At 37.9% G+C, this 14162-nt stretch overlaps 1 protein-coding gene across 1 annotated transcript in view; it reads right to left on the bottom strand.

The window, feature by feature from the left end:
• The window catches only part of VAV3 (vav guanine nucleotide exchange factor 3), a 357055-nt gene that overhangs the window by 123708 nt on the left and 219185 nt on the right, over positions 1-14162 (bottom strand). The window lies entirely within an intron of this gene.

The raw sequence follows: 14162 nt of genomic DNA, 5'->3' as shown, positions 1-14162 counted from the left end.
CAAGGCTGTGACAACCACACAATGTCCGTTACTCTGTTTAACTTTCCCACCAATCCCAACGACTCAGCACTAATCATATCAGTAATTTACAAACAAGGAAACTGAGGCTAATACTAAAGTAAGGGAAATGGCAGAGTCGGGCACTCCAATCCACGTCTGTTCTCTTTGCCCCTGAAGCTTTGGTGCAAAGAGGAATTCAACAATATTCACCTTAATATAATTAGATTGTTGGAAACAGTCAATTTAGCCATTTCCAGGAGTTTTTTTTTTATAGTATTTGTAATTTATCTACATCACAAAAGAAAGCAGAAAAATTAGAAAAGGACTAAAAAAACAGATATAAATCGGAGGTATACCAGGAAAGCTAAGACGATGCTCTCCATCACGTTACAAGCAATTTGAGAGAGTGTAGGAAAAGTCTGAGATACTGATGAGCTAGGATTTCCCCTTTTATAGAATACAGCAACTCTCAACCACACAGAGCCTTGGTGTAATGAAGCATAATGCAGGCGGGCGACCAGGCATCAATCTCTGAGGTACCAGGAGAAGCTCATGAAAAAACATTCACAAAGGCAATTGGAGTAGCAGGCAGTGATGCAGAAGTGTCAGGGAGGTCAGCCTTCCAATCCATCTGCTGAATATGAGCATGCTAAAAATGAAATCAGATATTAGTGCCATCTGGGATTTCTCTGCTCCATGCTTCTGGTGACCTCACTTTTTAGGAAAATGTTCTGCTGCATGCTGAAAAGCATGGCCACTTCCATAGTGGTATTTTTGTGTTCCTGATTAAAAATTATAGCTCTTTGTGAATAGAGAAGTAGAGAAAAGGTGAGGATCTAAAAGCAAAACTCTGTTCACGAGAATCTTGAGTCCATAAAGCCATGCATTGGAAAGAGCATCAAACCCCATTTCCTTAGCCAGGAAGGCCTGTTGTTCATTTTTCTCTGAACATCAAGGTGATAGAGTCACACATGGATTGTCAAATAACAGCTTAAGTCCTAGGAACTTGAAGAATTCATCAGCCTGGAGTTGTAGACTAAAAGTAGGTCTCCTTCAGAAATGTAAATGGGTCCCAAACAAGTAAGAATTTAATTAATTTTTTTTTGAAGATTTTATTTATTTATTTATTTGAGAGAGAGAGAGAGAGAGAGAGAGAGAGAGAAACAGCATGAGAGGGGATAGGGTCAGAGGGAGAAGCAGGCTCCCTGCTGAGCCAGGAGCCCGATGCGGGACTCGATCCCGGGACTCCGGGATCATGACCTGAGCTGAAGGCAGTCGCTTAACCAACTGAGCCACCCAGGCGCCCAAGAATTTAATTAATTTTAAAAGCTTGCCTGGGACGGACGTGTAATATCCTTCTCTAAGGGTCAACTTAAGTGATAGACAGACAGATAACCAGTCTTTCGACCATCGGTTACTTTCATCAACCAACTAGGAATAAGCAGACTTTTTAGAAGACAAAAAGCTGAGAGGAGAATCACACTAAGGAGGTTATAAAAAAAAAAAAAAAAGAAAGACAAGAAAGAAAAAAAATTCTGAAAATACTGTTAATGGTAGTTGCCATAAGTGAAATGACACTCAAAATGGTAGAGTAGAATGGTAGGGAAGAAATGTTGCAATTAAAAAAATATATATATATAACTGCCTATTATTTTTTAAATTTAAAATTAAACACTAAAGAATAAAAGTTAACTCTATGACCCAGGAACTGCTACTGGGGCACTAGAGAACTCAAAAGTATAGTTGAGGGCAGGAATCTGAAATTAGACCACCTGGGCTTAAATCCGAACTTGGAAGTCACTAACAGTGTGACCCTGGGCCAGTTAGTAAGTATAAGACAGGAATGTCTTATACTTACAGGTAATGTATGTAAAGTGCTTAGGACTTTGCCTAGCCCAGAGTTAGTGTTCAATAAGCACTGGCTACCATTTACAAATTGTTGATTCCAAAACCACAAAGTAACGATGTAATCAGAACAGTGCTTTATGAGTTGTAAGAATCCCTTGGTAGTCTTGGGACCTAGTTTCCAGAGGATTCCCATTCTCCTGAGAATTTCATGCAGGAAGCCTGTTATATGCTCAGTGTCCTTTGGACCAGGAATCCATAGATAATGATTTAAGCATGATAAGAAACAGGGCTGCCCAGGAGAACACATGTATGCAAAAGTCCAGGGAATTAGATGAAATCATATCAAGTGCCAAATGAAGAGAGGTGTCAACACACATGGACTACAGCCTTTGGGGAGGCAAAAACCAAAGACAGTAATTGGCTGGATGGGAAGAGTTGGAAAGGTAGATTGGAATAGAAAGATATGGAGAAATATCAGAGTTATAGGCGAGTACCACAAGGACAAAAATGACCAAAAGTGGCATGTATTGCACACTTGTAATGCACCAGGCACATTAATAGGCTCTTCATATATTTTTTCACATTTACTTCTCACAACAAACCCAGAAGGCAGAGTCATTCATTCATTTCATATTAAGTACCTACCATATATACAGGTTCTAAGGCCTGAACAGAAAGAAGGATCCCTCAGCCAGAGCCCATGAGTAAAAAGGAGAGATGAAAGAGATGAGGTAGGAGAGGTTGGTAGGAGCCAAAGAAAGAGGTGAGATCTTACACAAGGATTAATATCACATTTAGTTGACAAAGAAAAAAAAAAAATCTCTGTGGCCACCAGAGAGAGCATTCCTTGTAGTGAAGCAAGAGTGAACACAGCAAGACCCTATGGGACTGGGTTATCTATAGATGAGAATGGAGGGTCAAATATAGGTTAGCTCACTTGCTCAGTCACGCAGCTCTACAGACACAGAGGATTCCATTTAAGGAACCTGTTCTGATATATGACAGTTTACTTGTGAGAACTTGAATGGAATCTTGTAGGTCTCTCAGGAAAATGTTCCCATTTCTTCTGCTTCATATAGGGCCCATTAGTAATATAATTAATCAATCAAATATTTATAGGGCAAAGTATGCTAATGCTCTTACACCTCCTTTTAACTTCACACATTCTCCTTAGATTCTTGCCTCTTCTCACCTGGTTTCATGTTTGCACTATGCTGAGGACCATGTGTCTCCCCTTAGCCTTGGCTCCTTCTCCATTCTCTGGATCTGCATTCCCAGGGGCTCCACAGGCATCCCAAATGCAGCACATACAAAACTCAGCTCCACACCTTTCCTAACATACTGGACTATGACCAAATTCTGATTTCAATCCAACAACATTCACTCTATCTTCTAGCCTGGAGACTTGAGAGGTGCAATGAATTTTTCCCTCTCCCTCATACCTTCTACATATTCATCTTCCCTTAACCCATTCTCTGTTCCAATTTCTCCTTTCCTGAAACCATAACAAATTTCTGTTGATTCAACCTTAAAAATACCTCTTCAAAAATTCAGGTTCCATTCTCTTTCCTTACTACCTAATTCAATCCCTCAGTATCTCTCAACTAAATTGTTACAATGGCCTTCTTAATCATTCCGTCTTCTACTTTCTTTCCCTACTTAAGGCCATCTTCCATACTATTCCCAGAATTACCTTCAAAAAATAAAAATAGGTCACTCCCTCCCTTGAAGACTTCTGCTGGTTCCTACTGCCTGAAGCTACAACTTCTAGCAAGGGCATACAAAGTGTTTTAAGTTCTAGCATGCCCCTTGCATGCCTCTTCTTTCCCAAACGCTCATAAGCCATAACTAGAGGTACACACACCTTGTCACATTTCCTAAACATATTCTCCTCGTTTATAACTCTGTACTTTTGTAGTCCAATCCCTCTGCCTAAAAGGTTTCTCTCAGCCTGCAGCTGCTAACTTGCCTGGTTACTCATTTTGGGCCAGATAAAAATGTGACTCCTTGGATAAAATCTTCTGTGAGTCCACAGGATAAAGATAATGGTTATCATTTCATCTGTTCCCAAAGTACTTTTCCAGTCCTCTAGTGTAGTTGTAGTATAACCACTTATTATCTGCTTCCCACTACCAGAAAACTAGCTCTGTGCTATTCATGTTTATATTGTCAGGTCTTACTAAGTCAGTGTCTCATGTTTAATATAGATCATTGTTGAATAAATAAACAAAGGCCACTAGCTATATTTTAAGTATCTGCTACTTAAAGGGAAAAGAGCTAAAGGAAAAAAGAAAAACAACAGTTACTACCCCTAGAAAATCATCCATTGAGTTAAAGAAACAAAAGCTCATACCCATGAAACATTCACAAAATATAATTAAAGATAAAAGAAATAAAAAGATCGATCAGTGGCTACATGGGAGCAAGTGAGAACAAGTGGTGTTTGGTAGATGAAGGAAAAAGGGAAAGTTATGTAAGTTTGGGGGGAAGATGAGATTGAAAGTTCTGAAATGAGTATCAGGTATTCACAGAATGGTGAATAGGGCATATTTACTACAGCATCATCTGTGCCACCCATCATGATTAAATTTATGTGTCAGCCCAGATTTTTGGTCAAACATTTTTCCAGGTGTTTCCATGAGGGTGTTTTTGGATGAGATTAACATTTAAAATGGGAGACTATTATCTTCAAGATACTTAGTCATATCATGCCTCTTTTTAAGTAAGATTTTAAAATACATATAATAATTTATCACATGAATAAAGAACCAGAAAAAGCACTGGGTCATCTCAACAGATGCCAAAAAAGACATTTAATAAAATGTAGCATGTGCTTCTGATGAAATTCTAAATAAATCAGATGTTGAGGGATACTTTCTTGACATAATGAAGAGTATCAAGCTAAAGACAATAGAAAACATACTTAATTTTAAACACTAGCAGTATCCTATTGAAGTTAAGCAAAGTTTGCTGAAGTCAATTATTCAGCATTGTTCTGGAAGATCTGATCAATGTAATAGGACAAAAATAAATGTGAAAGATATTGTAAAAAAAAAAAATACAGAATTATCATTTGGAGGTGACACTGTTGGGACAACTGCGAAAAACCAAAAGAAGAAACACAAACTAGTGAAACTAGTAAGAAGAAAAGACACATCAGGTAGTGTCTGGAAAAACATATCTCTAGGATCCCAACGTTCTCCAGCAGTGAAATGCAGGAACATGTGAGTAGTGTTTTCACCCAGCAACATTCCTTGAGACTCAAAGTTCAAGGATTTTCACAGGTTGGTCACATAAGCACCATCATGATCAGCCATCATGATCAGCCACAATCATTAAAAACTCCCAGAAGGAAAGTAGATGCTCACCATAAATCACATGATTTAAAAAAAAAAAAAAAGTTCAGGTAGGCTGGCACAATGAAATTCAGTCCCTGGGCACACCAAATGGCCTTACCACTTGGCACCAGAGGGGACATTTCAAAGCCAAAGTTCCCAGATGCCAGCCAAAGGACAACCCTGTAAGCAGACCCTTTTAAAGACAACAAACCCAACCCCCCCAAGTTTACTCTTCCCTGCACAAAAATGTCTAAGAAAAATCCCAGCATGAAATGTTCAGGTTCTATATGAATGAAATTTAAAAATTAAAGGAGGAAAATCAAAAGTATTCAAGTAAATAAAAGCTACATATCCAAACTGCTGAATAAGAAGTTTGCATATTTTATTATAAATACACAATCTCTCAGGTTAATTTATAAAGAAACAATTATTTTCCCCTAAACAAACACACACATACACTTTTTTTTTTTTTATAACTTGAGAAATGATTATAAAATTCAACTGGGTGAATAAACGTGTGAGGATAATCAGGAAAATTTTAAAACTAAGACAAATTATTGCAGGGAATACGTAGGTATATTTTCTAAAGGTACATTATTAAATCGGTATGGGACTGACAACAAGACAGACAGAAAGATCAATAAGATAGTCTTACAGGGGACCAAGCATGTGCACAAAGGTGGTATGTGATTTTTGTGACAGTTTGTTCACTTATTTATCTGCTCAAAAAATAAAAACTTAATACGTGTAGGCAGTGGGATACAATGATGAGTAGAAACAGGTAAAGTTTCTGTTGTTTGGTGCTGATAGGGAAAATAAATATCTAAATAATTCCATAGACAACTATGAAATTACAGGTGTGTCAAAGATAGTGTTAGGAAAACTTACAACTTGGAATGTGACCTTGTGAACAGATTATCACAGAAGGCTTTCCTATAGAAACAATGCTTGCATTGAGATCTAACGATAATCAGGAATTCAGCAGGTGAAAGGAAGAATGTCCCAAAGAAAAAATAACAAAATATATTTCAGAAAATGCATTCCCAGCTTTTTGAAAATGTTAAGGAAATTATGTTACTATCACTTATTTTATAAGGATATAAAGTTTAGATAAAGATGGATACTATTTGACAAATATGTATTATATGCCTATGATGTGCCATGAACATAGCCAGCAATGAGGTTTAAGATGGACAAAACTTCTGCCCTCATGCAGCTTATTTCTATATGTAAATATAAAATTTAGATAGAAACCTGAAATATGTTTTAAGAAAACAAAAACACTTGAAGAAAATATTGATGACTACATAATCTTTAAAGGTAAAAAATAAAGATAGCTGGATTTCTTTTTAAAAACCCAAAATTTTCCTTGAACCAAAAACAATAAAAAAAAACCAGAAAGTAGGAAAATATCTGTAATATATATGATAAAAGATTAATATCCTTGCAATACATAAATGTTCTTGAAAATCTGTAAGAAAAAAATGGAGACCCCAGTTGAAAAATTAGCAAAGAAATCAACAAGGCAATTTATTAAAAAAGAAATAAAACAATCAATGAACACAAAACATGCTTAAGTTACTGGTAACCAAAAGAAATGCAAATTTAAATAAGATATTATTTCACATATCAAATTGGCAAAAAAGAAAGAGATAAAAGAAAACCGGTAATACCTAGGGTGGATGAAGCTACAAAAATATCCCAAAGTTTAACCTGAAAGATTTACTAATCATTTGATATAAAATTCTACTTATTCGAAATAATCATGAAGGTTTCATTACAAGAGTTTTAATAATTAAAAGTTGGAGTTGATTTAATTAAAAGGAAACAGAGAAATTATAGCACATCTTTGCAATTGAGTACCATACAACAATCAGAAAGGAAAAAGAGAACATACATATATTAGCCAAGAAAGATATTTGCAATATATTATAGGAGAATAAGTTGCTACTAAACTGTATATCTGTGATTGACATAACACAAACTACTTGCTAACATACATATGTGAAAACGAGAACAATAGGTAAAGGCATTATACTTTTTTAATTTTAAAGTTATCTGTGTTTTCCGAAGTTTCTGCAGCGAACGTGCATTATTCAATGTATTCCTTATATCTCCTCTTTTTTAAGATGAAAAGAACAACAGGAATAATCACAAGAATATGTACAAGCAACCTGACTCAAGTACACAGATAATATGTCATTGAACAGGATCTCAGGCAAAGATGTGTCTCAAGCCTCTGCTCTTAATCACTATGCTAAAAATATCACAAGGCAATTAAAAAGCAAAGACAAACAGAATTAAGTGCTTGCAACATATGTGAAAATATTCTTGGTATAAAAGGAGCTATTACAAATCAGTGATAGTATGATGATAAATTTGACCCACAGAAAACTTGGCAAAGGATACGACCAAGAGACTGATAAAGAAAAAACAACTGACTGAGAAGCCTGTAATAAACTATTCAGCCTCATCAGTAAGTGTAGAGATATGGATGCTCCAGAACATCAGGGCTACAGCAAGCACAATGTTTGGAAACAGTCATTCCTGGACACTTAATTGCTTCGTTCTTCCCTTCCCAACCCCCGCCCCCTTAGAGATATCATCTTTGTGAGGCTGCATTTAGTCTAAGAACCAACAGAGTTCATCATCTGTAAATATTTCCTTAAATGGAAGCACACAGATTGTTAGCATTTCAAAATGGTAGCCTAGCCCCCGGTACAAATGCGTAGTGCTACAGCAGGAACTGAATTTTCTGGAATAGGCAAGATGTTGGATATAACATACACAGGAAAGGAGAAACTAGGATCATTATAGTCTCATAGCACGTAACGTTCCCTCATTGTACGTGTAACAATATCCTTTTTTACATTTATTTGCATGAGTATTTTATTAATATTTCTTTTCCCCCAAAATACTATAAGCTCCATGAGGCCAGGGCTGTCAGATTGTTTTTATCTCTGTATCCCTAGCATCATGCGTGGTGCCTAGCATAAACAGGCATTCAACAAATGTGTTGAAGTTTAACAGAATGTCAAAAGAAGATTAAAGATATAAGAGTAAAATGAAGTTAGTGTACAAAATGTATTACAAACACAACTGATTGTTAAACATAGGTTACAAATTTAGTGCTAAATTTCCCAGAAACCAAAGCAAAGAGGAAAATAGGATAGCTTCTAAGATAATTGTACAAATTTTCCCGGCACGGCAGTGTAAGAAAAATCGCAGTGATTAGGTTTTCATAAAAGGGGCACAGTGTGTGATATGTAGCCAATGTCTTCAGCAACATCCTCATAAATACAAATGTGCACCTGCCCCTTCTACCTCTTCCTGATGTGAGCCCATGACATCATGCTAAAGTATTACTCAGCAAAAGCAATTCTATGGGGGGCGGGGGGGGAGTTTTCAGGACCTATTCCATCTACATATCATCACTTAAAACAGCCTTCATGTCCCCTAAAGTCAGATACCAAGCTTTGGCTAGTCAAATATCTTTCAAGTTTAAGAATAATTCCAAATATATGAAAATTATCTATAGATAGGACAAACATTTGTGCCAAGTCCTCAAGTACTAGATCTAGAGGTAGCAGTCCTTATAATTTAGAAGAAATTTCCAAAACAAATGAAGGCTATTATTATCTTAATTGATATTAGTTTATATAACTCCTTTCTCCATGAGGACTAAAGATAGATCAGAAAAATACACAAATCCTACAGACCTAAAGTTCAAAACAGACCTAAAGTTGCATGAAATAGAAACCCCATGCCTCTCACTCAGTCCCCAACATACAGGACTGATGATTGAGCCAGCTGGAAAACAGATCAAATTTAGTCAAGTATTTCGTATACTCTGAGATTTACCAACTAACTAAACATTCAAGAATATCAGAAGAGCTATCCAGGTTGTTTTTGTAATGTCTCATGTGTTCTGAATTCTCCAATTCTAAAAAAGCATACTTAAGCCAAGTAGTCTTTGCCAAAAATCAAAATAAGATCATTTTATTCCCCCAATGTAGACTTTCCTGTCAGATACAACTTTAAGAGTTTCATTAAATGGTGGGTTTTTCCTTTCTTTTGTTATCATGAAAAATTTCAGACTATCCTATATTGTGAAGGATAATTGTGAAATCAAATCCACCAAATAGCTAATAGATAAGTACAAAGACTCCGAAACACACAATCTCTCTGTAAACAATCCTAAATCCTTACTTGTTTTTTCATAATTTGTTCCCTCAACACCACAGCACGCTAATTACACTGCTGGCTACTGGAAAGGGCAATAAAATGAACAACAAACAGCTCCTCCAAAAACCAAGTGAAAAAAACAAAGTTCGGAAGGGACACCTTCACCTAGTCCTAAGGATTCATAAAAGGAATGAAAACAGAAAAGAGATTTATAAATCACATCCAAATCTTATTCTTTATATTCCAAATCATGTACAGTCCTTTATCTAGGGAAATGAATAAATAGTTCCAAAATACCAATAAAAATAAGATAATGCTTGGCTCTGAAAAATAGTATTTTCTTATTATATATTGCACTTCTTTATTTCATTCAACGTTGACTCTATAGTAATTTTAAATATACATCCATCACTGAATTTCTGTGACATCTCAAGGAAATTATTGAATGAAATGTAAAGTCAGTGAAATCTATAATACATTTAAAGTGCAAAAAATGTCAGACAATAAGCAATTTGGGTCTTTGTTACAAACTTGATGTGTGGCTCTTGGCACAGAACATATCTTTCTATTTTTAGTCTCCTTGCTAATCAAAGAATTACATCTGTCACCCCTGCTTTAGAAGGCCATGGTTCAGGAGTGGGAGAAGGAAGGAGGATCACCATTTGTTGGTACCTGTTCTATCACTCAGATTTGTCCTGAAAATAAAATGAAAACACATATATGTACATATTATTAAATTTTATTAAATGAAAAGCATTATACAAATGCTAGATGATACATCTACTCTTATTATCATTGTCATAAGTGACAACATGTGGTGGGAACGTCAGAGGCCTCATAAAGGTAGAACAAAATAATGACCCACCCATCACCATATCCTGAATCAATGGAAATAAATTTCATAAGGATATCAAAATTTATTTATTTAGTCATACATTCAACAAATTGAGTGTCTATTATACTCCAGTTGCTTTCTAACACTGGGAATGGAACAGTGAATTTATCTACTCCAACAATCACAGATACCCAATGAATCTGGATTATCTTGCTTTACTTCAACTCTCCCATTAAAACATATTATTTATCCTCCTGATACTGAGAGAGTGAGAAAGGTAGAGAGAGAAGGGCAGGCAGGCAGAGAGATTCTCAATATTCAGGATTGAACAGCAAGACATGTCCCACTGTGTTAGCTATTCCATGTAAGGGACAGGTTCTAGAGAATTTGGATTTTCTCATTCTCTGGTCCAATAAATCTGTACCCTAAACTCAAACACTAAAGATGACATGAATTAGGAATGCTGAGCTGGCATGGTGAATTTAAGTTCTTATGGCACATTTTAAATTGTGTCTGATAATATGAAGTTTGCTGTTGAATTAATGTGTTTTATAAGCATGCGGAGATGGAGAGGATACTGCTACAAAGCAATATTGAGAAACAAAAGAGGAAATCTGAAAGATAATCTGACATGCCTCATAAGGATTTCCTCTTCAAATTCTGTGATGATTATATATGAAAAAAACGTTTTTTAATCAACATCTTATCCTTTTCATTTCAAGTCTGTTTTACACTAGACTCCATGCAGAAGTATAAATTGAGCAGAATTTAGTATAAATTTCACATGAATTGAAGCTATCATTTATCAAAACCAAAACCTACTCCCCCAAAAAGGCAAGTACTCTAAAACATTAAATATACTTGTTAAAGGGAAAGGCATATTCGTTATTAATATTACCATGACAAAATACACAACTAATAAGGGTTTTTAAAGTGGTTTGGAATATTCTAGGCCCTGTGAAACTTACGCATCATGAAGACACCTGTCCTCTACAAGGTTGCCATAAAGTGAAGAGACAAGACTCACATGTGGACAATTTGTACAGGAGGGAAGAGCTTGCACAGGGCATAGAGAACCATGCTTCAGGAGCAAAACACAGCAACTGGAAATGAGAAAACAGGTGGCTACCCAGAGTCCCCATTCCAGAGCAGATACAACAAAAACTTTTATTAAAGTAGGAGAGAAGCTATTAGTGTTCAAAGGTATCAGCTGGGTAGAAGCAAGGATTTATTCAGGTGAAGAGCTGGAGAGTTGATGCCCTGAATTCTAGAGTAGACAAGAGAACCGTGGATGGGTTCATACTTAAAGACCAAATTTAGGCACAAGAACTGCATCAGGGCACACAAAAACAGAAAGGTAACAAAAATGATATAGATCCGGATGGGAGCGGGGAGTGCACATTTAGCTGAATAATTAAAGAAAGATGACTGATCTCAAGATATGGGCTGCTACTGTACATCTGTCCTAGTATTAAAGAACTTCCTGGAGCAGGTCAGGGGCTGCTAAGGCTGACAGAGGAGAGCCACATGGCCAATGACCCTTGCCAAGCTCTAGGACCTCTGGGAAGCATTCAGCACTCAAGCTGGAAAGAATGAATAGCCCAGAGAAGACAAGACACTCCAGTCCCGAGAACTAGTACGGGATTAGCGTAAGTCAGAAAAAGGCTGGATAAGTAAGGAAAACAGAGGTTTCAGAGGGCGGCAAATGCACCTGACCTTCAAGGAGAGAAGCGTGATAGAAGCTGTGCTTCCCTCCCCCCCACCCCCATGGCAGATGGGGAGAAACAAACACAGATGCATCTCTCTCTCCACCAAGGCAAACAACACCGCCCCTAATGGTATCAAGGCTACCTTAGAGGGAGGAAAAACCTCGTGCTTCTTTGGTCTATCCCTGAGCCTGAAGAAAATTTGATGATGCCTTGATGTCAGACAACACAAAATAAGCCGGAAACCCAAGTAAACTTTCAGCTTTCTCCAGCCACAGGATGGAGGCCCTTCACTGCTACTTTATATCTCCAAGTATTTGGGTGATAGTATTTCCCAAGTATTTTTGAAGAAAATGAATCCAAACCTGCCATTACTACCTGGGTGTCCAAAAGAACAGACAGCAAAAGGGAGCCAGCCCTGTTTTCTGTGGAGTCAGTGGTGCCTACTGGTTTCAGTTATGCAGAATAGCCTGAACACAGCCTCATCCTCCACCGTGAAGTATTAGATTGATCCTCTATTCCTGCCTTTCTGCTGAATGTTGGGTTTTTTTTTTTTTTCCCCTTCAAAACTAATTACATTAGAGAAACTCAGAGTAAAATATTCTGCAAAGCACACTTTTCTCACTATCCTTTGTCAATGAACTTCAAATTGTCCTGTGATTTGGGATTCTCTGTCCTACAGTCTCTATCCATGCTGAAATAATTTAAACTCCCAAATGAGGCCAAAAGCATACAGCACAGGGAAACTCAAGTAGCTACTCCTAAAACAAAAATTGGAACAGTGTCACTGGCTGGAAATAGACACATGTGCCAGCCTACCTCGAAAAAAGAAAAGCACAAGCACCCTCAAAAAAATATCAGGACATTCTAGCAAACAGAGGCATGTCAAAAAACATCTGAGTGCCCTCAATGCCCTAAACAATGTTATAAAAATACAATTAAATCCTGACCTTGCTTGAGTCTATGAGCCTTCCGCGCCCCAACACGAGGTGATGTCAGTGGTGAAAAGCAGCATGGAGCACAGTATCTTCCTTCCCACGTTCCTCCAGCGGGCCTTGCCTCTTCTCTGGCCACAAGCATCGTGTGCCTAAGTTACTGCCACAGCCTGTAGGCTCAGCCCCAGACTTAGGCCTGTGCCCTCAGGGTTCTCCTTCCATGCAGGCTGGCAGAGGTAAGCAGCGCCCTCCAGCAATGCTGCAATAAGTTCTCCACCATATGCAACCGTCCACAGGCACCCCCTCCCCCTCTCACCTCCCCAAGTCTTTTGTCGGCTTACACCTGGATTCTCCTTCTGGGCCTGGACCCTTCAGATTGCCAGATCAGTTAAGATGGGTAACTTGGTGAGATTTCCTTTTATTCCCAGAGATTGGCTGTTGGCCTCATGCATGAAAGCCTGTGGATGGCTCCCAGCCACGGTACATCAACTCTGGCCAGAACCCTGGGCCTGCATTCACCTGGGAGGAGAAACTAAAACTGTCAGCATCAGCAACTTCTAAGTGCTTAGGATCTCTGGAGCATTGTCGTGACACTTGCCTTACCTATATTTTCTCATTTGACAGCACAACAATGGCAGATGATGATGCTGAGACTCAAAGAGCTTAATATTTTGAGGGTCACCTAACTAGAAAATTTAAGTGTCATGATTCAAATGTTGTCTGTTGATTTCCAAAATTAATGCTTCTAACCTTTATCTTCTATGACCCCGAGTTTAACAAAAAAGAGAACATCTGTAGGAGTCTTGGTTTCTGGGAATTTTTACCTGGCCCATGCCTGGGATAATGATCAGAAGAGCAGCCCCAGCCCATGAGAATGCTCCACAGCAGGCCGTGGCCCTCAGCTTAGGCTTGTGGTGACACCAACCCAGTGAGCTCAGAGCTCCAACCATGGGATGTCCTCAATCTTACCATCCCTTCCCCTATCCCATGCTGAGTCCCAGAAAAAGGCATTCGGTATCACAAGAGGTCTCAGGGTAATGTTCAGCTTGGGAGCTAAAGCTACATTAGACCACAGGGCACACAGCAGCTTCACAGACAAGCCAATAACTTAGCAGACCCAAGTCTTCCTTGACCCCAACAGTGCACCTATAAAATTAAACACAGCTGTAGGCCATACTCTACAGAGTGGCCTGTTCTTTGTTCCTTCCCAACCCCCCAAACAATTTGCGATCCTATCTTCCATCTTTCCATATTTGTTAGTGGTACTACCACATTTTCAACGTTATAAAGAACAAAAACAATTATCAACATGGGG

The sequence above is a fragment of the Mirounga leonina genome, unplaced genomic scaffold (genome assembly GCF_011800145.1).
Source record: "Mirounga leonina isolate KUSES-001 unplaced genomic scaffold, KU_Mleo_1.0 Mir_173, whole genome shotgun sequence".
In the NCBI taxonomy this organism is placed as follows: Eukaryota; Metazoa; Chordata; class Mammalia; order Carnivora; family Phocidae; genus Mirounga; species Mirounga leonina.
Note: the sequence above shows the minus strand (reverse complement) of the source record. Positions and strands in the feature narration are given on the sequence as shown.